This window comes from Kogia breviceps, chromosome 16 (genome assembly GCF_026419965.1).
Source record: "Kogia breviceps isolate mKogBre1 chromosome 16, mKogBre1 haplotype 1, whole genome shotgun sequence".
Classification (NCBI taxonomy): Eukaryota; Metazoa; Chordata; class Mammalia; order Artiodactyla; family Physeteridae; genus Kogia; species Kogia breviceps.
The window spans coordinates 13,805,082-13,831,628 of NC_081325.1; the positions used below are offsets into that span (position 1 = coordinate 13,805,082).

A 26,547-nucleotide genomic window follows, 5' to 3' on the forward strand; every position below is an offset into this window, starting at 1 on the left:
TTCACAGATATGTCTTATATTCTGCCTATTTCAATAAATGAAATATTGTAAGCATTTTCACGTTAGTATTTTGTTTTTAAAGTTTTGTGGTAGTCAGAGTAATAATTCAGCTTTCAATTTTAACTCTAAGTTGCATTTTTATTTCACTTACAATACTTTCTTGTGCCATAATTTAAAAAAAAACAGATTTTGAGCACTCCCTGTACAGATTTTACAGTTGGTAGTCAACAGTTTCAGAGTAATTGCTGAAACAAAAACAAAATAAACCCAGAGGCATTTTGCCTCTAGTCAGATATAAATCAGTCAAGGCATTTTACAAGTCTAATTATATAAGTTGCTCATTAAGCTATTATTCTTACAAAAGTTAAAACACAGATAAGATTAAATTTCATTTGATCATCAACCACAGTTCCCAAATCCTCATGTCCTTCCTGGTATAACTACTATTACCTCTTTGGGCTTATTTTTAGATATTTTCCTCTTCATACTCACACATAGATAGGTCCTCACCAAAAAAATATAGTATTAGTTTGAAGTTTTAAAAATATTTAATCGTTCTGCAACTTACCTGAGGGTATTTTCTATGTTAGTATTATATAAATCTACTTCATTCTTTTAAAATGCTGCATATAGTATTCCATATTATGACAAAGCCCTTTTCTGCTTAAGCCCAACCTGCCATTCAAAGGAATCTACCAGAGTCGGAAATCTACTGATAAAATATATTCATGTTTACCTGCTTGAAAACTGGCATCAACTTAAGGAATGTGGGGTATCTTGAGAGGATGTGAAATGGTATCTCACTGTAATTTGATTGGCATTTCCTTAATGATTAATGATGCTGAGCATCTTTTCACAATGCTTCTTGGTGATTTGTAATATCTTCTTTGGAGAAAAGTCTGCTCAAGTCCTCTGCCCATTTTAAAACTGCATTGTTAGTCTTTTTGTGTTGCACTGTAAGAGTTCTTTATATATTCTGGATATAGAGATTCTGAGATACATGATTTGCAAATATTTTCCCCTTTCTATATGTTGTCTTTTTACTTTCATGATAATGTTCTTTGATGCACAGAAGTTTTTAATTTTGATGACGTCCAATTTATTTATTTTTTTCTTTTGTCATTTGTGCTTCTGGAGTCCTATCTAAGAACTCATTGCCAAATTCAAGGTCATAATTATTTATCACTATGTCTTTTTTTAAGAGTTTTATGGTTTTAGCACTTTTATTTAGGTCTTTGATCATTTTCAGTTCATTCTGTGTATAGTGTGAGATAAGAGTCTCACTTCATTTTTTTGCATGTGGATACCCAGTTATCCCAGAACCATTTGTTGAAGAGATTATTCTTTCTCCATGGAGTGTTCTTAACAACTCTGTCAAAACTCAATCAGCCATAGGTCCACAGATGGGCTTTCAATTCTATTCCATTGATCTAATTAGCCTTACACCAATACCACACTCTTTTGATTTCTGTAGCTTCGTAGTAAGTTTGAAACCAGGAAGTGTGAGCCTTCCAACTTCGTTCTCCTTTTTCAAGATTGTTTTGTATTTTATTTATTTTTATGGTTTATTGTCTCTTTTCTCCCACCATGACATAGGCTCTATTAGGACGTGGATTTTTGTCCATTTTGTTCAACACTGTACCCCAGGCTCCTAGAATAGGGTTTAGCATATAGTAGGCGCTTATATTTGCTAAATGAATGAATGAGGTCCTGAGAAGACACAGTTGTCCACAGCTCAGAGAAAATGGTGGGGGTGAGAGGAGAAAAGGAAAAGAGAGGAAGATAATACCATGATTGAGCAATTCCTGCCAGAGAAGAGTTGAAATGGCAGGAAGGCAGGTGGTTTAGTCTTGGCCTCTGGTGCCAAGGGACTCTTTCAAAGCCATATTGTCAGTGGGGCAGGAGCAGCTGGAGCCATTCTGGTGTGTGTCAGTATTTAGTAATTCACACGTACTAAAGCTAAAAATCATTTCGTTACTATCATTGAACATTTTATACTTTTCAAAAACAAGCCACCAGATGAGATGAAGCAGAATAACCATAAATTGTCTTCTCTGAACTGAGAGGGAAAAGACCTTTTGCATCTTATCTCAAGTGTCTCCATAGCTTTTAGGATACATAAATAATTATTTTTGATAAGTTTATGTAGTTTTACAATCATATCAGAAAACATACCCTGCAATGCAAAAGTACCATACTGACCTTCTAAAAAAATTCCAAACCAAATCTTCATTAAACACATTTATCACATTTAGTTAAATTAAATGAGTGAGCAGTGACATCAGCAAGCCTGAACACTATTGTTACTAATGGGACAGAAGCCAGTGAAGAAAAAGCAGCGCTGGAATATGTGGTGCAGTTTAAGATAAATGCTTTGGCAATTTTATTTGATGCTCATTACTTTCTTGTTCCATGTAAAATTTTAAAAATGTAAATAATTAAGGAAGTATGAAGAGCACCACTACTTTGAATATATATTATGTAAACTGCCACTGAATAATTGCATTTTTCCTACATAACAGCAAACACTGCTGCTGTGAGATGAGGCAATCTACTGCCACCCCACAAATTAAGCCATATGGCCCCAACTGTTTCTAGGTTCCAAGACAGGCACACCTACTTGCTAATAAAGAACGTGTTAACCAGAGGATGCAAATAGGCCTCTTATTTAACTTTTTCAAAATCAACAAGGTGTTGTTGATATGATTTGGCAGAGAGTCTGATTTATTAAGGGAGTGAGATATGCATCTCCTCATCTGATAATGATTTAAAACAATATGTGAAGTATATAAGCTGCCACTAAAATGGCACAGCTCTGGGATTTGCCAGGTGCTGATCGCTCCACTCAAACCCTCAGGGAAAATGTACAATTTCCCCGGGCAGTCATCCCAGGTTTAATTATATTCCGAGAGTTTTATTCCCTGAACAGAGGTGACAGTCTGGAGAGAGCTTTGCCTCAACTTGGTCTTCAACTTAGCGACTAAAAGACCATGGAGAATTCACCACCTCATCTGCAAAACCCACTCCGGGAGGCAATACTGCTGTTCATCCCTCAAATCCAGCTCACATGACTTCCCCAGATGAATTCTCTTCTCAGTCAGTAGGTTATACACATTACTATTTTCACTTTGGATCGTAATTTATTTGTTCACCTGTCTCTCCTCTATTAAACGACAGTCTTTAAGAACAGAAACTGTCTTATTCATCTCTGTAGCTCCAATCCCTCCCATAAAAGCTGCATTTAATAAATATTTATGATTATTTGTGTGACAGCACTATGTCACCTAGTGCTGGTGCCTGGGAAATGGTAGCTGCTTAATAAGTATTAATTACCAGAAATTTTCTTTACTCAAAATTGCACTTGTTTTCCTCTTTTTATGACATCTTGCTGTTGGAACTCAACTCAGGCTCTTACCATCCTAGACCAGTGGTTTTCAAGGAGCGAGGAGGGGTAATTTTACCCCTCTTGGGTCACTTGGCAAGTCTGGAGGCATTTTTGGTTGCCACAACTGGGCTGGAGGGAGTGGATGCCACTGGCATCTAGCAGGTAGAGGCCAGGGATAATGCTGAACATCCTACAACTCAGAGGACAGTACCCCACAATTACCCAACCCCAAACACCAGCAGAGTCAAGGCTGAGAAATGCTGACCCAGGCTTTCATTTCTTGAAATTGACTCCTGGTCATTCTACTCCATTCCTACTCTTTCTCTCCTCTAATCTATTCTTCTGAAAAATCCTTTCTTCTAATTGAGGTATAATTGACATATAACATTATATTAGTTTCAGGTGTGCAAGACAATGATTTGATATTTGTCCATATTGCAAAATAATCAACACAGTAAGTCTAGTTACCACCTGTCATCATACCTAGTTACATAAATTTTTTTCTCGTGATGAGAACTTCTAAGATCTACTCTCTCAGCAACCTTCAAATATGCAGCACTATACAGTGTGATCATGTGTCACCGTGCTGTACATCACATTCCCATGACTCATTTATGTTATAAATTATACCTTTTGACCCCCTTCACCTACTCTGTCCCCCCACCCACCTCTGGCAACCACAAATCTGTTCTGTGTATCTATGAGGTTGGCTTTTTGTTTTGGGTTTTGTTTTTGCTTTTTGATACCACATATAAATGAGACTAAAAATATTTATTGTCCTTATCCTATTCAAAAGGTCTTATACTTTTTAAAATATCTTTGTTTTTCAGTTAAGAGTTGCTGCTGGATTTTCAATAATACTATCACCATATTAATATGTCAAAAGCAGAACTAGAACCAAGTTTTAAAAATTCTTATTTCTAATCTACCTGCATTACAACTCTCTTAACTCAAACAAAAGCTTTTAAATGAGGAGGATACTGAGGGGCAAAAAACAGACTCTAGGGGACGGCAGCTAATTTTTTTTCAGTGATCCAAATTTCTACACCTGCAAAGACCAAATGGCCCTTCTCATTTCATTTGCAGAACAACTGCTGTGTCACTGAATGTTATATCACACACTGGACTGTTATCTCTTTTGCTGGCTAGATATCCTCTAATCTAACCATGATTTGTTTAAAATTAATGTGACCTAAATTGGTGGGTTTTAGAAACAAAGAATCTTTTTAAATAGCTGCTTTCTTTTACTTATATGACTGTATGTTACGAAACTCCACAGAATTCTTAAATGTGAAAAGTAATATACACAAATAGGTGGAAAATACATATATACATAGTAGTTTTTTAGACTCTTTCCATTAAAAAATCACATTCCATGCAAATCATATATCTGATAAGGGATTCATATTCAGAATGTATAAAGAACTCAACAACAACAAAAAAACCCCAAACAACTCAGTTGAAAAGTGGGCAAAGCACTTGAATAGACATTTCTCCAGAGAAGATATACAAGTGGCCAATAAGCCTGTGATAAGGTGCTCAACATCATTAGTCATTGGGGAAATTCAAAACAAAACCACAATGGGATAACACTTCATACCCTTTAGAATGGCTGTTATCAACAAAACAGAAACTAACAAGCATTGACAAGAATGTGGAAAAATTAGAACCTTGTGTGCACTGTTGGTAGGGAGGTAAAATGGCTCAGCAGCTGTGGAAAACAGTTTAAGCAGCTCCTCAAAAATTAAATGTAGAATTTCCATATGACCCAGTAATTGCACTCCTAGGTATATACACAAAGGAGTTGAAAACAGGTACACAGACACTGATTGGTACTCATACCAAGGCTCAGAGCAGCATTATTCACAATACCCAAAAGGTGGAAACAATACCCAAAAGGTGGAAACAACCCACGTGTCAGTCAACAGAAGAATGGATAAACAAAATGGGGCATACATACAATGGACTATTATTCAACCTTAAAAAGGGAGTTCTGACACATACTACAACACAGATGAAACTTGAAGACGTTATGCTAATGAAATGAGCTAGACACAAAAGTATGATTCCACTTACATGAAGTAAATAAAACAGGCAAATTCATAGCAACAGGAAGTAGAATAGAAGCTACCAGGACTGAGAGGAAAGGGAAGGGGGTGTTTTTGTTTAATGGGTACAGAGTTACAAGTGAGAGGATGGAAAAGTTCTGGAGATGGATAGTGGTGCCGGAAGCACAACAACATGAATATACTTAATGCCATTGAATTGTACACTTAAAAATGGTGACTTTTATGTATATTTTACCACAAGAAAAATCTTATTCCAAATGTTATGAAAATTTGCTTCATCACTACCTTCAAGGGATTTTACAAATAAAGTCTCCTTCTGCCAAAGTTAGAAGGTTTTTTAAAACTCTAATTTTGAGATGGAAAATAATGTGCCATTGGTACGTGGAAGCCTTGAAAGAAACTAAAATCCCTAATAACATAAAATGCTGGGAAATCTTCGCACACAGCCCAGGCCCAATTATGTAGGTTACTCACCTTTCAATGGCCCATACTCACTGCAGGACAGTCATAGTTCTGTGCAGTCTTGGCATTCTGCCTGCCTTTCAGATCCTTCCTTCCACTTAATGCCGAATCATATAAACATATCAATTTTCTCTGACAGTGGTAGTTAGGGGCAGCTGGGGAAGAGGGGAGTACTGTTTTAAAAATAACATTTCCTTCTACATGAAGAAAAAGGGGAAAATATGGAACAATCTCTAGAGAGATTACTTTTAAAAATGAAATCTACTTTCTATCTCAGAACCAACCAAGAACAAGTTATATACCACTAATTTATATTATTGAGCTTTATTTTCTTGAAATCACATATTCTCATACAAAACAAATAACTAAATTAAACAAACATCCACAGATTCATCAGCTGTGAGCATTCTGAAAGAAAGCAGAAATATAAATTCCTTTTCATGCACTATCACATCCGATATTTAAAGCTGTGTTAAAACCTACTAATATTCCAGAACCTCTATGACTTCAAATCTATTGGAAGGTCCACACAATTTGAAATTCATTCTTCTCTAAAATTGACTTTATAATCCTTCCTGGAATAGGACTATAATAGAATCTACTGCATGGGAATATTATTGGATTAAACAACTTTACCTTATACTACACAACTAAGTACAAGAATATTTGGGGCTTCCTGGGTGGTGCAGTGGTTGAGAGTCCGCCTGCCAATGCAGGGGACACGGGTTCGTGCCCCGGTCTGGGAAGATCCCACATGCCACGGAGCAGCTGGGCCTGTGAGACATGGCTGCTGAGCCTGCGCGTCCGGAGCCTGTGCTCCGCAACAGGAGAGGCCACAACAGTGAGAGGCCCGCATACCGCATAAAAAACCAAAAAAACAAAAAAAGAATATTTGAAGTTAATTTTTAAATATATTTTTTATCATCACTCCTGGATTTGGGTATACTGTGGCACAGAGGAAGTGACATATGATCACTTGATTCTCATCTGATAAAAGCTCACAGATATATCAAAACCTTCATAATGCATAAAGCACACACTCAATCTCACTTTAAAACAGAACTTCTCCAACAGCAGATTGGTTTCTTTTTATATTAATACTGAATTTCATATAAAATAAAGGCCCTAACTACAAGTGATATATTATGCCTAAACCAAGACATGGTTATACTAGGCAGCCTTGTGTTCATGATATGAAGTGCTAAAGTAAGCTGATGTCATTGGAACTTATGCTTAATAAGCCTGTGAGAAGTCTTAATCTATGTTCACTTAAATCCCTGAGACACAGTTCTCTTGGCATTCATATAGTTTGATTTTTTAGCTAGAATGTCAATGTTGGTTACACATCATTTATTAAATTTCAGATTCAGCATTATTCTGGAATTGGAATTATTGGAGATTTAGAATTATTTCTTAAAATAGAGAGACAAGAAACAATTTTATTATTGCTCATTACCATTTCTTTTGGAGACAGAATTATTATTCCATTGCCTAGTTGGTATTTTATTTATGCCACATGTTGTAAAAGAGAAGTAGAATAGGCGTTAGAGCAGCAAAGAGGTGTGAAAATGAATAAAGGAAAACCTCATTCACAATGGAGTCAGGAAGCTCTGAACTGACAGCTCTCATAGCAGCTTACTTTATAGACCCCATCAAGAAGAAAGACATATACCAGCAGGATGAAGGAAGATTTTCTCCTTGCCCAGCAACAAAGCAGCCAATGAAAAACTGCTGCAACTCAGCCAATGAGAAGTCACAACAACCCCAAACTCTTGCTCTCCTCCAGTGAACTTTCATTCAAAACAGCCCTTCCCAACTTCCTCATTTCCACTATAAAATAACTCTTTTGTTCTCCAGACTTGCTTATAGTTTTCCATAGTTTGCATGTCCTTAACTGCAATTCTTCTGCTAGTCCCAAATAAATTTGACTTTGCTGGCTAAACCACTTACGTTTTTGTTTTAAAGGTTGACAGAGGGAATCTAAAGAACACACCTAACCGTGTGGGTCACTTTTAAGGTAGACTTAGAATGCTACATATTTTTTCCATGTAGTATTCTGAATATTAAGAGCAAGATTAAACATTGTGTAAGAGTAAGCAATTCATAACACTTATAAGAGAATGTCAACACTACCTTGAGAAGATTACGGCATAAGCTTCTAGCATTCCAACCTATATCCTTTACACTGTCAGCAAATGCTTGGAAATACTGTATACCACCCCACAAATGTGATATTTTATTATTCAAGTTTGGAAGGGCCCACAGTTTAACTACTGATTCCATGAACAAGAGAGTACATAATGTAATGGACTGAAAACACAGGAACTGGAGGAAAAAGACTTGAATCTGAATGTTAGCTCCATTGCTAATTAACTGAGACCTTCAAATTAACCACTTCAACCCTGTTTTCTCCTCTGTAAAACTGAAACAATAATCATTACCTTTCATACTGAGAGGATTTGTACAAAAACAACTTGAAAACTGTAAACTATGTAAGGACACTCTTTTTAAAATTATTAACAGTTATACTTCTGCTTATTCCTTATGCATACCTCACTGTACAAATAAAATGTATCCCCCCCCAAAAAAAAGGAAAAAAAAGAAAGAAAAACAATCTAAGAATGGATCAGAGGTAAAGAAAGAAAAAAGGGAGGGGAGGATAAATGTTCAATCAAAGAAAAAAAACAGCATCTCGACTATCTCAACATATCAGCATTTCATTAGGAATTAAAAATATGACATATTTTTCTTCCTAATTAGCTTCAACTTCTACTATTCACCCAGTAGAGCTGATGGATAGAAATTTCTGAGCCCAGGGACTTCCCTGTGGCCCAGTGATTAAGACTCCCTGCTTCCACTGAGGGGCCCAGGTTTGATCCCTGGTCAGGGAACTAAGATCCCGCGTGCTGCACCGTGTGGCCAAATAAATAAAGTTCCATGCTACACCTATTTTAAAAAAAGAAATTCCATAATATATACTTTCTATGTAAGTCCAGAATTCCAGGATCAGACAGAAAGAGAGGGAAGGTGAGAAGACAGATGGACTCTGACAGAGATGGAATGAAAACTGCACAAAATTTGACTATCCAGCAATTGCCTCTGTACAATTGCTGATAACTGAGAACAAGCAACAAACAAAAAAAGAGTTCTACCTGCCAAAACAAATGTGCTATCAAGCCTGTACAAAAAAGATCACACAGGATCTATTTGCAACTATTTTCGACTCAGTTTAAACAACAAGCATGTTTCTAGGATTCCCAAGCTACAGCAAATCAGAGCAGCTAACAGAGAGGGAAGAGGAGGTGCTACTAGCAGGTAGGACAGCAAAGTGAAATCAAAGCTGGCAGCTTGATGCCAAGGAAGGGGACCAAAACAAACAAGCAAACAAACAAGTGGAAAAAAAAAATCTATTAAGAAACAGTCACCAAATCTCCAAAAGCCCAAGAGTCTGAGGTCATTGCATCTGGTAATTACCATCCCCTCCTCTGAGCTCCAGAGCTGCTTATGTGCAGTTTCCAAAGGGGGCTCCTCAGGATTCTGGAGACTGGAGGGAGCATTGGGCACAGCAACAAGGGATGGTGGGAGGAGACGGACACCAGGGGGAGGGGGGGCCCAGGACTCTGTCTCCTCCCTGTGGACACCACCTTCCACCAGAGCAGCCCTGCTTCACTCGGCTTTACTTCCTGAGGCTTCCTCGATGAAAGGGTCTGTTGGTTAAAACGATTTTTAAATTATTTGACTACTACTACCTCCAGAATCCTTCGAAGCACTATATCCGAATGTAGAAATGGAATCTATTCCAGGCGTTGGAGAGAGGGAGTGATGAAGAGGAAGAACACAGAGGATTTTTAGGGCAGTGAAACCATTCAGCAGGATAGTACAGTGGTGGAGACAGGTCATTATAATCTTGTCCAAACCCACAGGATGCACAACACTAAGAGTGAACCCTACTGTAAACTATGGTCTTGGGGTGACAGTGTAAGCCCAACGCTCTGGTGCAGGCTCTCAGTAGCACGGGAGGCTGTGAACGTGTGGGGTCAGAAGGTATACGGGAAATCTCTTGTACTTTTCACTCAATTTTGCTGTGAACCTAAAACTGCTCTAGAAAATAAAGTTTACTAATTTAAAAAAGAGTAAGAAAGAGATCCTGTTACGCCTCTTAAAGCACCATTTTTCTCCCTGTGCTCCCCTTGTGCTGGTAGCACCACCCTCTAACCACTAGTCCAAGCTAGAAACCAGGAGCTACGCTTGACCCGGAACGATCCCACGGAAATGCTATTCCTTCCTCTCCCTCCATCCCATACCCCACAGGTCACCGAATCCTGCGATGGGCCCTGCCACACACTTCTTAGCCATGTCCCACCCTGGACGTCCTCAGCGAGTCTGGATCACTCCAGGCGGCTGTCTTCAACTGTGCCTCCCCCCTCGGCAGCCCACCCCCCAGAAAGCACCCACCCTGTTGGGCCCTCACGTGATGTCATTCCGAGTCCTGAGTGACACCTTGCTGTGAGTCTGCAGCCAAATGGACAGTATCTATTTCCAGGGGTGGGGATTAAACGTGCTTTGTTTGTGCTTTAAAATATTTGTATCCAAATTTCTAATCTGGATATGTATTTGCATGTTTTATATAAAAAACAACAGTGAATATCATTGCGGGGTGGGGTATGATTTGATGCTTTTGGCATTCAATTTCAAACCAGGCTCTTCACAACCTGGCCTCCCCAACTACATTCCCAGCCTCAATAATTCTCACTCCCTTTGCCCTTGACTCCCTCCCCTCTGCCCAGGAGGCCTGTGTGCAGCCACCTCCTGCTCCTCCTTCAGGACCACGCTGGAAGGCAGCTTCCTGGAAACCTTCCCTGCGGCCCCAGATGGCGGCATGAATCGGCCTGCACAGCTCCTCTGGGCTTCCCCAGCACCTGGCACAGACCTTCACAGTAGCACCTTCACTCCTGGCTCCTTCTATTTGTTAGTTGTTTTCCCCAGAGATGTCAAGCTCCTTCCAAAGGGCACAGGCTGTGCCACGGGTTGGTCAGTACAGCCTAACACCAGGTCTGGACTACAACAAATGTTGCACGAATAAAGGTAAAATCCAGTTTTATCAGTTACATGAACTATTTTATTATCAAGCCCTATGTAATCAGTCTAACTGCTGACCTGAAACCCATTACTTCGCAGACGTGACACGATAAATTCTTCTGAAGGGCAGAATTACATAACGTGTTCCCTCCTTCCTGTGCATGTAACAGTCTATATCTACTGAAGGTGATGTTACAGAGAACAGCAACCTGTACTTGAATACCTGCAAAGTGTTCAATGGCTGTGAGGAAAATTTAAAATGTTTTTTAAAATGATGTGGGCAATTTTAAACGTTTTATTGATGTGCATGTATTGTGGGAGGTTGAGTTTCCTGGCCACAGGCTGCCTGAAGGATGAGATTAAAAACCGACGGAGGAGAATCACTAATGAGCTGTGTAATGCATTGCCATTCGGGTAAGCGCAGGTTTTTACTGGCCAAAGGCATTCATGGTGTATCGACCACCTCACCAGCTTCGCCGGATGCGAATGTGGGCATTCAGATGCACTGTGTCACTTCAACTGGTCTTCACCTTCCTTCAAACACCCCTTTGATTATGTGATTTGCCTGTTCAAACCCTTTAGTATTTCTTTTTTGACCACAGGTCAAAATGGAATCGCTCTCCTGTGCCTACAGATTAAAATCCAAATGGCTTCTCCTTCCTTCCTCCTTACCCTATGAAACACCAACCTATCTTAAGGGAAGAGAAAAGGACATGGTTGAAGGAAGAACTAAATTTACCAAGTAGCAATGATGAACCAGATATGGTGCTAGGCACTGGGTATTTCAAGATAAAATACTGTCCCTTTCCTGTAAGATATGACAGTCTACAGGAGGAAACAGAAATCTAAACACATTATTACCAGACAGGTGACAGGTGCATTATTATAACTGTTATTTAAAGGGCTGGGGAAGGTGTCCTGTAGGAGGGGCCATGCAAACTCCCTCAGCCAGTAGAGGGGAACTGGGAAAATCGGAGCAGTAAAGGCTCAGGGACGCCCTCAGCATCCTTAAATTCTCACAGGGACTTACTACCAGAATCTCTATTCCCATTATGCCTTCTATTTCACCTCTGGTTAGAGTCCTGAGCCCCATATAATACCGTCCTAATTATCCTTGTCAAGAGTGACTCAAAATTCACACACAGTTAAAATGGAATTCTAACCAGGAAAAATTAGAGAAATCCAAATAGGTCAATTTTTTGTATAAAAAACCTTAACTATTGGATAAACAATTTGATATCTGTTTTCCTGACCTCTCTCTCTTTCTAATTAGGCTAAGAAATCCTGGATACCGGGATTTTATTTTGTTATGCTACTTTATGTGGTTACCTTTTATTTAAATAAATTTTATTTATTTATTTATTTTTGGCTGCTTTGGGTCTTCGTTGCTGCGCCCGGGCTTTCTCTAGTTGCGGCGAGCAGGGGCTACTCTTCGTTTTGCATTACGCGGGCTTCTCACTGCAGTGGCTTCTCTTGTTGTGGAGCACGGGCTCTTGGTGCATGGGCTTCAGTAGTTGTGGCACGTGGGCTCAGTAGTTGTGGCTCGCGGGCTCTAGAGTGCAGGCTTCAGTAGCTGTGGCGCATGGGCTTAGTTGCTCCACGGCATGTGGGATCTTCCTGGACCAGGGCTCGAACCCGTCTCCCCTGCATTGGCAGGCAGATTCTTAACCACTGAGCCACCAGGGAAGTCCATGATTACCTTTTTATATGGTCCAGACCGCCCGGTCTGGGGCCTCAAAGGCAGTGTAGGTACAAAAGGCACAGAGTAAATAATGTTGAATGAATGACCAAGTGTATCAGTCTCACTTTCTAGAGCAACTACTACATCCACAAAATCACATTTTATGACCCCAAAACATAATCAATACAGTATTTTTTAAAACTTTTTAAAATGAATATTTGCAATCAATGTAGATCAGTGATGACACAAAGAAGGTGCCATCCTTTGAAATAACACCCAGATACCAACTTGCCATTGTTTGCAAACATCCAATACCTAACGACTGCTTTGTGTAAACACATAATAACTAATAAATCCTAAGGGAAGCACTTATGTACACAAGGGTTTGTCTCTGACAAACATCGGATCCAACTTCTGCTCCTAAAAATGAAATCCTGCTACCCCTAGGAAATCAGGCAAGAATGATATAAAGGCATCAACAAGTGAAAGAAAAGCACTTGGGACCTAAAATCTTTTTAGTGTATAACATTTTCTCATTTTTCACATTCACTGGCTTCTAATAATCACGCGTATCATTAATAATAATCACTCATGTCACTAATCCCTGGTGGTCCCACTTTATGAACAAGTTGTATGCATTTCAGTGTGGTCATTGGGAAACTAGAATTCATTTTCTGCAGAAACAACGTTGCAAGTGCTGATAAATTCCCTGGCCAGCCCACCAAGACCCTCTGCACTCCTAGTACAGGTAGCCTCTAATACTGCTAAAGCCAGCCCAAATAGGTGAGGTCCACCTTCCGCACCTGCCGACCTGCTTTCTACCGCACCCTCTGCCCAAGCTCAGGCACCTCCAATCCTCACAACTGTCCTAATGCACCAACTTTTAAATGACCTACTCTTTCTCCTTCCTCCTCCTACCAAACTCCAATTCTCTCATGTGTGATTCTTAGCAAAGAGAAAAAGCAAGATGAATGAATAGATTTATAATCAAGTGTGAATAATAGGAGATATCAAATATTCTACCAAGAGATGGAGAACCCTGATGGAATCTGTCATTTTTTTCTGAGTTATTTTCTGAAATGTGTTACCACCAACTCAATTAAATTACATACAAGTACTCAGAAGGCAACTCACAGCACTTTAGATGAACTCTACCATCCATCAAACTCTCCTTAAAAAAAAAAAAAAAAAAATCTGCAAATCTGCTCTAAACCTTCCAAAGCCCCTAAGTGCTCGGAACAAAATCCTTCAAAGGCTTTTGATAAACTGCCTCAACTACCTATTTCACAATGAACTGCATTTTGTAAAAACAAACTGACTCACACACACATTAACTAAAGCAAATCTACATTTGATCAGCTTCGAAGCAGTTTAACAGATTAAAAAAGAAAAATATTAGGCCACATGGAAGAAGATATGCCATGTTAAGAAGGGTCTGTGAAGGCACGTGGCCCCCTCTACCTGGGGATGCGCTCTCGTAATCGGCCAGGTGAGACTGCTGCTCCCTCATAGAACGGTCACACCCCCACCACTTCCAAACCCTAACTTGTTTCAGAACGAATCCCCAAGGCCATCAACACATCTGGGTGGCCCCCAGAGAACATATGAACTCTGCAGATTATCTGTCCAGTGGCTAGAAAACTGCATGGCCACCCCTGATAATCCCAGTGTTTGTAAACAAAGACAGCTTTGCACAACCGCAGCCCGAAACCCATTTAATGATTGAGGAATACACGTTTCCTATGTACAATCCCTCAAAGTTAAATGTGAAAAAGGGGAAAGGAAGTGGTCAGATATGAAATATTAAATTTCCCTAAGGGAAAATTCATATATAAAAATAGTCCCCACCAGTGATATCAGATAATCAGGAGAGAGAGAGAGAGAGAGAGAGAGAGAGAGAGAGAGAGAGAGGAAGAGAGAGAGGGACTTTGATATTTAGTATTTCCCCCTGAAAAAGAAAATCAAAACTGCCTTTTTGGAAAAATCAGAACTTTGTAGGACTCCTTTACACTGATTTCATGGGTTAAATTTTTGTCTTTGAATTAAATATGGTTTAGGGAATGAAAGGGGAGAACCAACATTTCATCAGTGTTTAGGACTTCTGAAGTGATACAGCTTTGTATACACACATTTATAATTTGTCTTTTAATATTTATGCATTTTCATTTTAAGTTTTGCATTTAAATTTTATGTCATAGTAAAACTGTATAATGGACTATATTATATAGGCATGATATTTATATACAAATTATATTTTTTACACTATATTAACTTTATTCATTCTGAACCACTGAACAGAATACTATGCACGTTAAGATGGGATTTAGTATGGTTTGGTAATGTAATGAGCAAGGCACAGAAGGGAGATTCAACTCTCTGACAAGACTGATAACAAGATTCTTTATATTTCCAATCTGACCAGAGCAGAAGCTCATCTCAGCAGCAGTCGGCTTTTTCTTTTGTGAGCATAGTTTGAAACATGTACACTAAAAACAGTATTAATTTTTCTGTGGCTATTGCTGGGGGGAAAGGGGTCAGCATATCGTGTTAGCAATTTTCTGTGGAATCAAATTAGAGTTTCATTGTGGTAGCCATATCACATTAAAAATCTGGTCTTTTTTTTTTTTGCTAAATGGTTTCCATTGTGTATTTAGTGAATCTGATATGGAAAATTGCTAATGCAATAAGAGTATCATATAAGCTTTCCTGACTGTAATGCTCAGCCACAATATTCAGGAGAAAGAGGCTCAACTGGGCTGGGGTGAGGGCTTATTCTCCACAGCTTCTTAACATGTCCTCAAGTTCAACACTGGCTTCTGGAAAGATGGACCGTTAACACCTATCGTTTAGGGGAAACTCCTTTGCAGATTTTATTCCAGACGAGACCATGGGTTCAGTGAAAGACGTGTCAATTAATTAATATTTACTGACTGAGGCAGGGCCCTGTGGTGGGCATGAAGGGAATGGAAATGATAGACAGAAACACAGTCTGTTCCTTCACAGATCTTGAAAGGACCGTCTGAGGAGAAGAAATAAATTAGCATATGAGCAATTCAATAGCAGACAAGATGGGCAAGAGTGCAAAATGTCAAGAGCCACAGGTGCTCAATGGAGGACACACCTGAGACCAGGGGCATCAGAGGAGGACATACCTGGACAGGGCCGTTAAAGATGAGGAAGATGCTGATAGGTCTGTGGATTTGGTGAGAGGGCGGGAGGCAGGGGAAGGCATTCTAGGCCTTAGCATGAGGAAACGTGCAGAGGAGAGGAAAGCCAGGGTATGCAGGGGAAATCACAATTCTTTATTTTAACTGCAGCATAAAATATGGAAGGGGTGGGAAGATAAGCCTGGAAAAGTGGTCTAGGGTCAGCTCAAGGCTGATGCAAAAAGAGAGTAGTGGGTGGTGTTCAGAATGGTTTGGGGCAGGAAGTGTCAGGCCGAGGTCCACTGGCAAGAAGAACATCCAGCTTCCACGGGTCTGATGGCTTCCAACGCTAACAAACATCTTAAAATCTTAACTTTAGTTAGCTCACGTTTCTTAAGAGACATCATTTATCGGAATATTTATTTTTAAATGTTAGTTTATGGCCAAGGGGTATTTGTTTATTTTTTGTTATGTCCCTACTCATGACATGAACATTTACTAGGTTAACAGAAAAAAAAAAAATCTAAGGTGCTCATACTATTATAACTACTTACGAATTTACTGTTTGCTTTATTTTTCCCCCTTTAGAATAACTTTTCAACTCACTGGCAACAGTAACCAAGGAAATATAAATCCAACAGCCTAGAATTACAATTATTTGAAGAGATTCATGCTTTCAATGTACTGCTACATTTACTGTTTTATTCTGGACTATTCCCTGTTTCTGAATTCCTCATTAAATGTTAGAAGTGATAAGCAGAAAATCTGCACTAAGCTTCGTTAGAACTTTAAAATTCAAGGTAGTATGTTTTGCGAATTTAAAAAAAAACTTCATTTTTATAACTTTTAGCTTGCCTTGTATCAGAGTATATTTTGTGGATAAGTATTATTTCCAACATATTAAAGCTAAACATGATGAAATTGTTTTATTTATTGCAGAGGGAACGTCAGATATAAACTAGTTAGTTGTCTAAGTGCTATAGTGACCACTTATTAAACACCAACTCTCCAAATGTGGCAAAGGAAATTGAACTCCCATTAAAAAGAAAAACTATTTGTAAAATTGAAATTGAATATTTTAATCTTTATGAAATAATTTCTTGACAGATTTTTTTTTCTCCTCCAACTGACCACATGATTAGAAAGGATAAACAAATTTACCAGTTGTTTATTATTTCTAGAATCCTCAGCAATGTTTCATTAACAACAAAAACCCCTCCTCTTTCTCATTCCATGGTCTTGGGCAATCAGATATAGTAGTTGACGTCTGTGAATATTTTCTGATTACTCATTAACTGGGGATATATAAGAAAAAGAAAAAGATTTTAAAAGGAGAAAAGTCAAATAGCTCATGCTGACTTTATAAGATTGATGACAAAGATGTGAGAAGTGCAAAGTACTTAGAGGTTTAACCTAAGATTTGTTTATGTCTTTGATTTTTAGCAAACACTGTAGTGATAAAAATGAGTTCGCTCAAGATCAAGAATACATTGGCATTCTCTTAAACATAGCTTGAAACCACAGAGTTCAAGCAAAAAACAGCTCTGGCAAAGATAGCCAGTCAAGCATAAAAATGGGAGTTGGTTGTGTCAGAATAGGTTAACAAGCTGAAGGCTGTCTGCTAAAGACAGCAGTCTTGCCATCAATGAAGGCGATCATTGCCACTAAAAGTTATTTTTCTGATATATTATTTGAAGCTTCTATCACAATGTATTTTAAATGCTCCTTATTTATAAATGATTACATCATTTTCTTATCTGCAGTATCCTTCTTGGATAACCACAAACTTGAGAGCGGTCCAAAATCCTGCTCATGGTTTCCTACAAATATAGGGACACTTACTTATTGAACTGTCTATTTAGAGTTAGGAGAATGTGTTTGGATTTTACTTTTACTTCCTTTTTAAATATAGATCACTATTTCTAAAAGGTAAACATCCAATGGCATTCCCTGACACTGACAGGAATCCCAAGGCAGAAGATATGCCTGTAGGATTAACATGTCACTCATCCAGAAGGATGCCCAAATGCTTGGCTCAATTATGGCCAAGGAGGTAGTATTATTAAATGCCTTATGACTTTACAGCTATTCTCTATTATTCCTGTTCAACAACGCTTCCAAAAGATTATCCGAGAAATCTGGCAAGCCGCTGAAACGGTACTTGTAAATTGGATCCATTAAAAGCAATCCACAGTGTCCGGTGGGTGTGTATCCGACTGTGAATTACTGGGCAAAGGATTTACGTGCAATTTTATTCCCAAAGTCGATTTACATCATGTGCACGTTATTTCTCAGCGTACCAGTTCCAGCCCAGAAACAAGTCAACGGAGTATTTCTAAACTATCATTTCAAATTTGCACTGTCAAGAGTGGGAGGAGGAAGGCACAGTAACGGGAAGACTTGTCAGCGATTAGCCATCCATAAAAATGTGTCTCGTCCCCCCGCCGCCGCCCCGCGCTCCTCCTTCCGATCACAATGCTGGCGTCAGGAAGTCTCCTGTATCTGTTCCCCACCTCGCCCCCTCCCTTCTGCGGGGAGCTGGCACCGAACGGCAGGCGAAGGAAAAGACAAACACCCCAGCTCCCAACACAATCCAAGCGCTAGCGCAGAGACACTTGAACAACATTCCTAACTTTTCTTTTTTTTCTTTTTGCTCACTTCGCGTGTCTCAAAGGTAAGCAGAGTAAAAAAAAAACCCTACGAGATACAAGGCCTGGGAGGCCAGCGGAGTTACATATACAACCCCGCACCCCGACTTCTCCACTGTCCTCCCCCTCCGGCCACAGCAAACAGTTACTCAGCGGCAAATCGGGGTCTCCACGGCGCCTGTCCACGGTGCGCGGCCCCTCGCGGTACCCAGCCCGGGGGCTGACGGCGAGCGCCCATCCCTGCCCCCCGCCGCGGGCCAAGCATCCTCTGACAGGTCCCAGGTGCCGGCGGCCCCCGCAGCCGCAGCCGAGAGGAAGGCGCGCGGCCGTCTCCCCGGAGCTGCCCCCTCCGGCCTCTCGCCCACCCCGACCCACCCCAAACAGGTCCCACCAAGAAATACAGGGATGGAGAGTACAAAGAGCCAAGCCACACACCAAAGAGCCTCCAAGACTTCCCTGTGGAAGAAAAACTTCGCCGCACACGCATCCACACACTCACACGCCCACAGCGCGCCGGGGAGGGCAGCTCTTACCTGTTCCCCGCGGTGCCGCTCATCCCTACCCCCCCCCCCCACACACACACCCAGGTCTGGCCGCGTCCCCTCCCCCGAGGTGGGTGCCCCGGCCGCTTGCTCCGAAAGCCGCGAACTCACCTCCTGGCTGAGCGCGCCCAGCGCCTGCAGGGCCCGGCGGCGGCGGCGGCGGCGGCGGCGGCGGGGACCGAGACAGCGGCTGCAGCGGCGGCGGCGGCGGCAGCGGCGGCCCCAGTCGGCGTCAGTCAGACTGGAGCCGCGAAGCCTCATCGCCCGTATTAGTGCGCCGACCTGGAAAGCCGCCAGAAGCCCTGCTCGCAGGCCCGCCCCCGCCCGCCGCCCGCTGCCCGCCGCCCGCCGCTCGCCGCTCGCCGCCCGCTGCCGCCGCCGAGCGCCCGGGCTGCTCCGGGAGCCCGAGAGGAGAGGGAGCACGGCGCGGCCCGCGGCCACGTGCGCGGAAACCCGCGGCGGGGGCGCCTCGGGGAGGCCCGCACGAGGGGGCTCCCAGCCCCGGGCTGCGTCTGCGTCCTCCCGCGAGACGCCGGACTCCCCTCGGTCCGCGATCAAGCTCCCTCGACGGGGAGGCTCCCGCCAGCGCGGGGCAGCTCGCGTCTCTTCCCCGCCACGCTGAGTCTTCCTGCCTCCACCTGGAGCCTGAGGCCAGAGGGCCGTTACCAGAACTAGAGATACGGGACCAACAAATCGGTTTGGACTACCCCCACCCCGTCCCCGAGTGACTCTTTCTGACGTGTCTGTGGGCCCTGAGGGTTGCTGTTATTTGCTGTTTGTTTCTTACTTGCTTTGCAGAGTAAAGGGGATCATTACTCCCACCGACAGCGCCAGAGTAGCTGGTTTGCCCTGGCATAAGCAGAAGAAAAGCTACTTACTCTGAGTGGTGAGTGGTGGTTAAAACAAGCCATATAATTTTGTGGGTTATCATTTCCTTACCCGTATTTATTTGCTTAACAGCCTAGCATACATAATATATACCCTTGTCTAATCTAATAAAGGTACAACGTTATGGGCCGTGAACAACATTAATAGACAGCCTTCCTTGCTCATGGCCCAGCTCCCCCCTGGATAGCCTGCCTTTAGAGGTCACTGTGGACTCCTCCAAGTCACTCAGAATTTGTTTAGGAAATGCCACCAACATACTGATGGTCTCTGATTCCCCAGCAGCCAGCAGCTCTTCATAGAAGAGGCATTTACTGTAGAGATGAAAGTAGAAGAAAGCCACACGGGACAGTATTCAGTTTGCTCTCGTGTGTAGAAAAATGAGTCCTCCAGAAGGTCCTGATACCCCTGAAATAAAAAGCCGTGAATTTAACTGCTTTTTCTCGTTCTCAAAGCACTGAGCTTTCTTCCTGTGGCAGATGCCATGTTTGCATTATCATAGTGTTGTCAGTTGAGCAGTGACCTTGTGTGAAACAGCATTTGTGGTAGAATTTAAATCATCTTTCTACACCTGGCCCATTTTCCTCTGCTCCAGGCTAGGTGTTAAGTTGGAGATTGTTCTGGGTGTGAAACTCCAGGAAACCTTTGGACTGCTAAGAACTACAGGTTGCACTTCCTGTGCACTTTATTGCAGGTAAACTAATGAGGTCACACAATTGATAATATGTGGCTTACTTTTTATTTTTTTAAATGTTATTAAGAAAAGAAATGGCCCAGCCACTATCTGTTTCCTTTGCTTACGTGCATTAGACAATGCAGAGGACACAACGCAGAGCAAGAAATTATAACCTCTGCAGTACTGGCTTGTGCTTCTGGCACAGTCTTTTTAAATTCACAGAATTCTCTGGGCTCTTGGTAGGACTTGGATTTGCAGATTCTTTGTGTGTAGTCTGCTTTTTCTGTGCATTCTCATTTACATACCATGAAATTTTGGCATCGAGAAGTTAGCCTGTCACTTATACAATGCCTATCACTTATCCCTCAAACCTAGTATAGCAGGTTAATCCTTTATACTCAAGAACAGTAAGATCTGAGTTCCAAGGAGAAAATACCCACTGTGGGAAGGAAGGTTCAGAGCTGACACTCCATTTTTCAGAAGCTGAATATCCTTGGAATAGGAAATCCAGACTTTTTGCTTTATTTTTCCCTCTTGATTTCTTGATCAGCTGCAGTTTTATTGCTTGTTAGAACTTCCACCAAAAAAGTACATAATGGGAATCATGTGAGAGCTGACACTCAGTCGCGGGTTGTGATTTGGTAGAAACACCAGTAAAATTTTGGTTTAAGACCTCAAAACCATGGCAAAATGAAGCTGAATTTTCTGAATTACAAGAACTCCCCCTTTTCTGAATTACAAGAACTTGGCTGAACATGAGCTCCTGCAGCCCATAAAGAGGTGGTAGGAAGGGCAGCCTCCTTACCCATGAGAAGGTTGGTTCTTTTCACTTGTCATGTGCCCAACATAGGACAAGGTTGTGAGAAAGTCTGCAGTAATCCATAGATGCAAAGATCCTGCTTTGTACATCTGTTGTACCTTATGTTTGATCCAGCATTATAATGGTTCCACTCAGAGCCATTGGAGTTGCTGCCTGTACACCTCTTCCACTTCTCGTCTCCTTCCTACATTTCATCTGTAGCTCTCCACTTTTCCTGCCTCCCCCTGGAATTTTCCTTCAAGAGCCATCTTAACTCCATAACCGTCATTGAACACTTTCCTGAGTACCAGGTGCCTGGACTAACCATATGGACACAGAACAGAGGCCCTCAGTAAACTCAGTCTCACTAGAGAGACCCACATGCTGATGATTGTCATACAACTTCATGTGTCCCTTAGGGCCACGGGCACGGAAGGTGACAGGGAGGTCTCCACAGAGATGAAATTCAGCTACACCTTGAGAAATGAGTATGAATGCCTACCAGCCAGATAGCCAAAGAACCACGCGGTGCACCCGCCCACCTCGGTGGATGCAGCCCTGTGGATGCTGGCTTTGAGGCAGAGTGCAGCCTGGATTTCATCCAGCCGCCTTGGCCAGAGACTTGGATGCAGACACAACATGCATGATCAAAATGACCGTCCAGAATGCCTAGAATGTGCCGAATTCCATGAGGTTTTGAGTATGAAAACCTCAGTTTTTCTAGAGATTGTCAAACTATTTTATTTCAGTGCTATTCCAACATTCTTAGAGGTCAACAATGACATTTCAATAATTCAGTGAGTTTTCTTGATCCTCATTTTTAAAGTTTTGAGATACACCTTTATTATTTTAATTGAATTTATGTTAATATTGGAATTCATTCAAATTGGTGCTTGGTAGCATGCTATTTAGGTGAGACTGACTTTCTTTTTAAAATTGTATTTATTTTTGGCTGCGTTGGGTCTTCGTTGCTGCGCTCGGGCTTTCTCTAGTTGTAGCAAGTGGGGGCTTCTCTCGTTGGCGGAGCACAGGCTCAAGGTGCGTGGGTTTCAGTAGTTGTGGCACACAGGCTTAGTTGCTCCACGGCATGTGCGATCTTCCTGGACCAGGGATGGAACCTGTGTCCCCTGCATTGGCAGGTGGATTCTTAACCACTGCGCCACCAGTGAAATCCCTGACTTTTTTTAAAAAAATCATCTTAATCATTTTTAAGTGTCCAGTTCAGAAGTGTTAAGTATATTCACATTGTTATACAGCAGATGTCTACAACTTTTTCATTTTAGAAAACTGAAATTCCATATCCATTAAAAAGTAATTCCCCCTCCTCCTTCTCCACAGCTCTTGGCTACCACTTTTCTACTTTCTGTTTCTAGAATTTTGACTCTTTTAGAAACTTCATATGCGTGGTATCATACTGTGCTTCTCTTTCTGTGACTGGCTTATTTCACATAGCGTAACGTCCTCTAGGTTCATCTATGTTGTAGCATATGGCAGGATTTCCTTCTTTATTAAGGCTTCATAATTTTCCATTGTATGTATAGGCCACATTTTTTTTTAATCCATTCATCAGTCAGTGGACATTTGGTTTGCTTCTACCTCTTGGTTTTTGTGAATAATGCTGTAGTGAACATGAGTGTGCAACTATCTTTTTGAGATCCTGCTTTGAATTCTTTTGGATATATACCCAAGAGTGGGACTGACAGATCACATGGCAGTTCTATTTTCAAGTTTGTAAAGAACCTCAATATTGTTTCCCATATGGCTGCATTATTTTACATTCCCACCAGAATGTTAAGTGCACAAGGGTTCCAATTTCTCTGCATCCTCACCAACCCTTGTTACTTTCTGTTCTTTTGATAGTGACCATTCTAATGGGTGTGAGTTAACATCTCATTGTGGTTTTGGTTTGCATTGCTCTTACTATTAGCGATGTTGAACATCTTTTCATATGCTTGTTGGCCATTTGTGTATCTTCTTTGGAGAATTTTTTATTCAAGTCCTTTGCCCACTTAAAAAATCTGATTATTTGGTTTTGTTGTTAAGTTGTAGGAGCTCCTTATATATTATGGATATTAACCCCTTATCAGATATGATTTGCAAGTATTTTCTCACATTCTGTATGTTGCCTTTATACTCTGTTGATTGTTTCCTTTGGTGCCCAGAAGTTTTAAAGTTGTATGTAATCCCATTTATCTGTTTTTACGTTTGTTGCCTATATTTCTGGTGTCATGTTTGATCCTCATTCTTTGATGCCTCTACTGCTTTTAAGAAACCCACAAAGTTTTTAACAAATTAAATGAATGAATATTGACTTCCCTGGTGGTGCAGTGGTTAAGAATCTGCCTGCGAAGGCAGGGGACATGGGTTCGAGCCCTGGTCTGGGAAGATCCCACATGCTGTGGAGCAACAAAGCCTGTGCGCCACAACTACGGAGCCTGCACTCTAGAGCCCGTGAGCCACGACTACTGAGCCCACGTGCCTAGATCCTGTGCCTAAATCCTGTGCTCCACGACAAGAGAAGCCACCGCAATGAGAAGCCCGCACACCACAATGAAGAGTAGCCCCCCTTGCCACGACTAGAGAAAGCCTGTGCACAGCAACGAAGACCCAACAGTCAAAAATAAATAAATAAAAAATAAATTAAAAAAATAAAAAAATAAATGAATGAATGCAACACATAAAAAGAAAAGAGCAGAAAACATTCTACTTAATTAAGTGGCAGGAATTATTCAACCATTGTTAACTCCCACTTCACATTTCACTTGGGCTCCATTGTATTGGGCTTTTCCTTCCCCTCCTTGTCTCATTAACACCTACTTACAGATCTCAGCTCAAGTGTCACATCTTAGAGAAGACTTCTTGGGCCTCTTTGATATGGTTAGACCCTCTGGTTTATAATCTTGTAGGACCATTCATAACCAACACCATTGTTCCAAATTGACTTATATTTAATTACTTGATTACCATCTGTCTCCTTTAATTATCTGTAATATCTAAAAGAATGGGGAGTGTGTCTGATTTTGTTCTTGTTTATTCCCAACACCTAAAAAGTGCCTGGCATATAGTAAGTGCTCATCAAATACTTGTTAAATGTATGGAGGTGTATTAGGAATAGAGGAAGAGAATAGAGTAATGGATCCTGGGCTTGGATTCGTATCAGGCTTTTGGTGTGCCAAGGGCTTAGCAGTGCAGGAGAAAGCAACACCTGCCTCTGGTCTTCTTTTTGAAAAACTAGAAGTGTGTGTGTATGTGTGTGTGTGTGTGTGTGTGTGTGTGTGTGTGTGTGTGTGTGTGTATTGAAGGGGGGTGAAGTTAGGGGTGATTCATAGTCATTTTGGGGAAGTGGTAGACATGTTAAAGGATCTGGAGAGTCATATGGTCCACAAAACTTACCTTTACAGTAAGGGTAAGTTTAAGGTTTATTCTTATTTTCATGTGGGATTTAATTATTTGATGGTATATGTAACACAAACTCTAACCCAGTTATAATGACTTTTTAATTTAAATTTTATCCACTTATTTCAATATAATTTTTGTGGGTTGTAGGGGGTACTTGACTTTGTGGTATCTGATCCCCACAGGACCGAATGGGTTCCTATTCCTTTTGAATAGCAGAAATTTGTTTTTAAGATGAAGATAAGTTTAATTTTGATATGGGAACTTTGCAATACATTCTGGAATAAAAGGCAACATCCTAAGGTATCACAGAATTATGGTTGAGCTTTACTACTAAGAATGAGTGTCTTAGTTCAGGTATCTATAACAAGATACCATAGACTGGGTGTCTTAACCAACAGAAATTTTATTTCTCACAGCTCTAGAAGCTGGAAGTCCAAGATCCCTGCCTACTAGCTGCCTGGCAGGAAGATGCAAGTTTCTCCCTGGTATTTGTTAGCGATCAACATGTTGACTTTCTGCCATTCTCTGTGGCATTATCTTTTTTATAAGGGCTTAATAACCTTTATACTCTTTCATCCACACATTGCTCTTTAATTTATAGATGACTTCTGGAAGAATGAATTCTAGGAGAAATTAAAGAAATATTCAGAACACTCTAAATGAGAATAAAAGAACATCTCTAAAAGCATTTTCTATACAAATAAAATGTTTCATGTTCATACAGAATCTTAAGATTCATAAAGAGTCTTCATGATGTGCTTGTATCATATCACATATTGTTTAGTGAGCCTTAGATCTACTTTAAGGCCTCTACTGAAAATAGTTAAGCATAGAAGAAAGCCGATCCATTACTTTTGTTTTTTTAACATCTTTATTGGAGTATAATTGCTTTACAATGGTGTGTTAGTTTAGTCCATTACTTTTTGCTCTCCTATTTAAGAGAGAAGTTTGGGTGGAGAAATAGTCTTTTAGAATAGTTACCTTTAGAATAAGGTAGGTTATAAAACAATAAGATAATATTCTGCATTTACCAAATATAAAATATTCTCCCTGGTATATGCATATGTGTTATCTTAATTTTCATAAAATTCTTGTTTTTAAAGCTTAGGCTTGTATATTTCATTTCATTCAGCAGCTCATGTGTTATCTCTCTATTACTGTTTTATAGATAAGAAAACTGAGATGCACTCAGCTTTCATCACTGGAAGAAAGTCTCCTGACTCACCCAAACAGTATCCTTCCTCATCAGTTGCCTATTCAGAGGGAAAAATGATGTCCAAGAAACCACATTTTTAATGAAATTTAAATTTATTTTTTTAAAATATTTTTTATTTTTTGGCTGTGCCGTGCAGCATGCAGGATCTTCTACCAGGGACTGAACCCGTGCCCCCTGCAGTGGAAGCACGGAGTCTTAACCACTGGACCACCAGGGAAATCCGAAATTTAAATTTCTAACATATATTTCCTATAAGAAATATAAATAATAGAGGCAGGACAGGAATAAAGATGCAGACGTAGCGAATGGACTTGAGGACACGGGGAGGGGGAAGGGTAAGCTGGGACGAAGTGAGAGAGTGGCATGGACATATATACACTACCAAATGTGAAATAGATAGCTAGTGGGAAGCAGCTCCACAGCACAGGGAGATCAGCTCGGTGCTTTGTGACCACCTAGAGGGGTGGGATAGGGAGGGTGGGAGGGAGACGCAAGAGGGAGGGGATATGGTGGTATATGTGTACGTATAGCTGATTCACTTTGTTATAAAGCAGAAACTA

At 40.9% G+C, this 26,547-nt stretch overlaps 1 protein-coding gene and 1 long non-coding RNA gene across 6 annotated transcripts in view; one reads left to right on the plus strand and one right to left on the minus strand.

Annotated features, from left to right (window-relative positions):
* SMAD9 (SMAD family member 9) overlaps positions 1-19,253 on the minus strand; it is a 62,605-nt gene extending 43,352 nt beyond the window's left edge. For 2 of the 5 annotated variants that reach the window (XM_067016166.1, XM_059042159.2), the window contains exon 1: positions 19,124-19,200. The gene's annotated coding sequence lies outside the window, so the exon portion shown is untranslated. The other 3 variants (XM_067016165.1, XM_059042160.2, XM_067016167.1) reach the window with 3 other exon arrangements.
* Positions 19,254-19,403: 150 nt separating this feature from the next.
* Positions 19,404-26,438, plus strand: LOC131743437 (uncharacterized). Its single transcript, XR_010837108.1, has 4 exons — positions 19,404-19,708; positions 19,811-19,898; positions 20,493-20,591; positions 25,940-26,438. It is a non-coding gene; the product is annotated as an uncharacterized lncRNA (long non-coding RNA).
* The last annotated feature ends 109 nt before the right edge of the window (positions 26,439-26,547 follow it).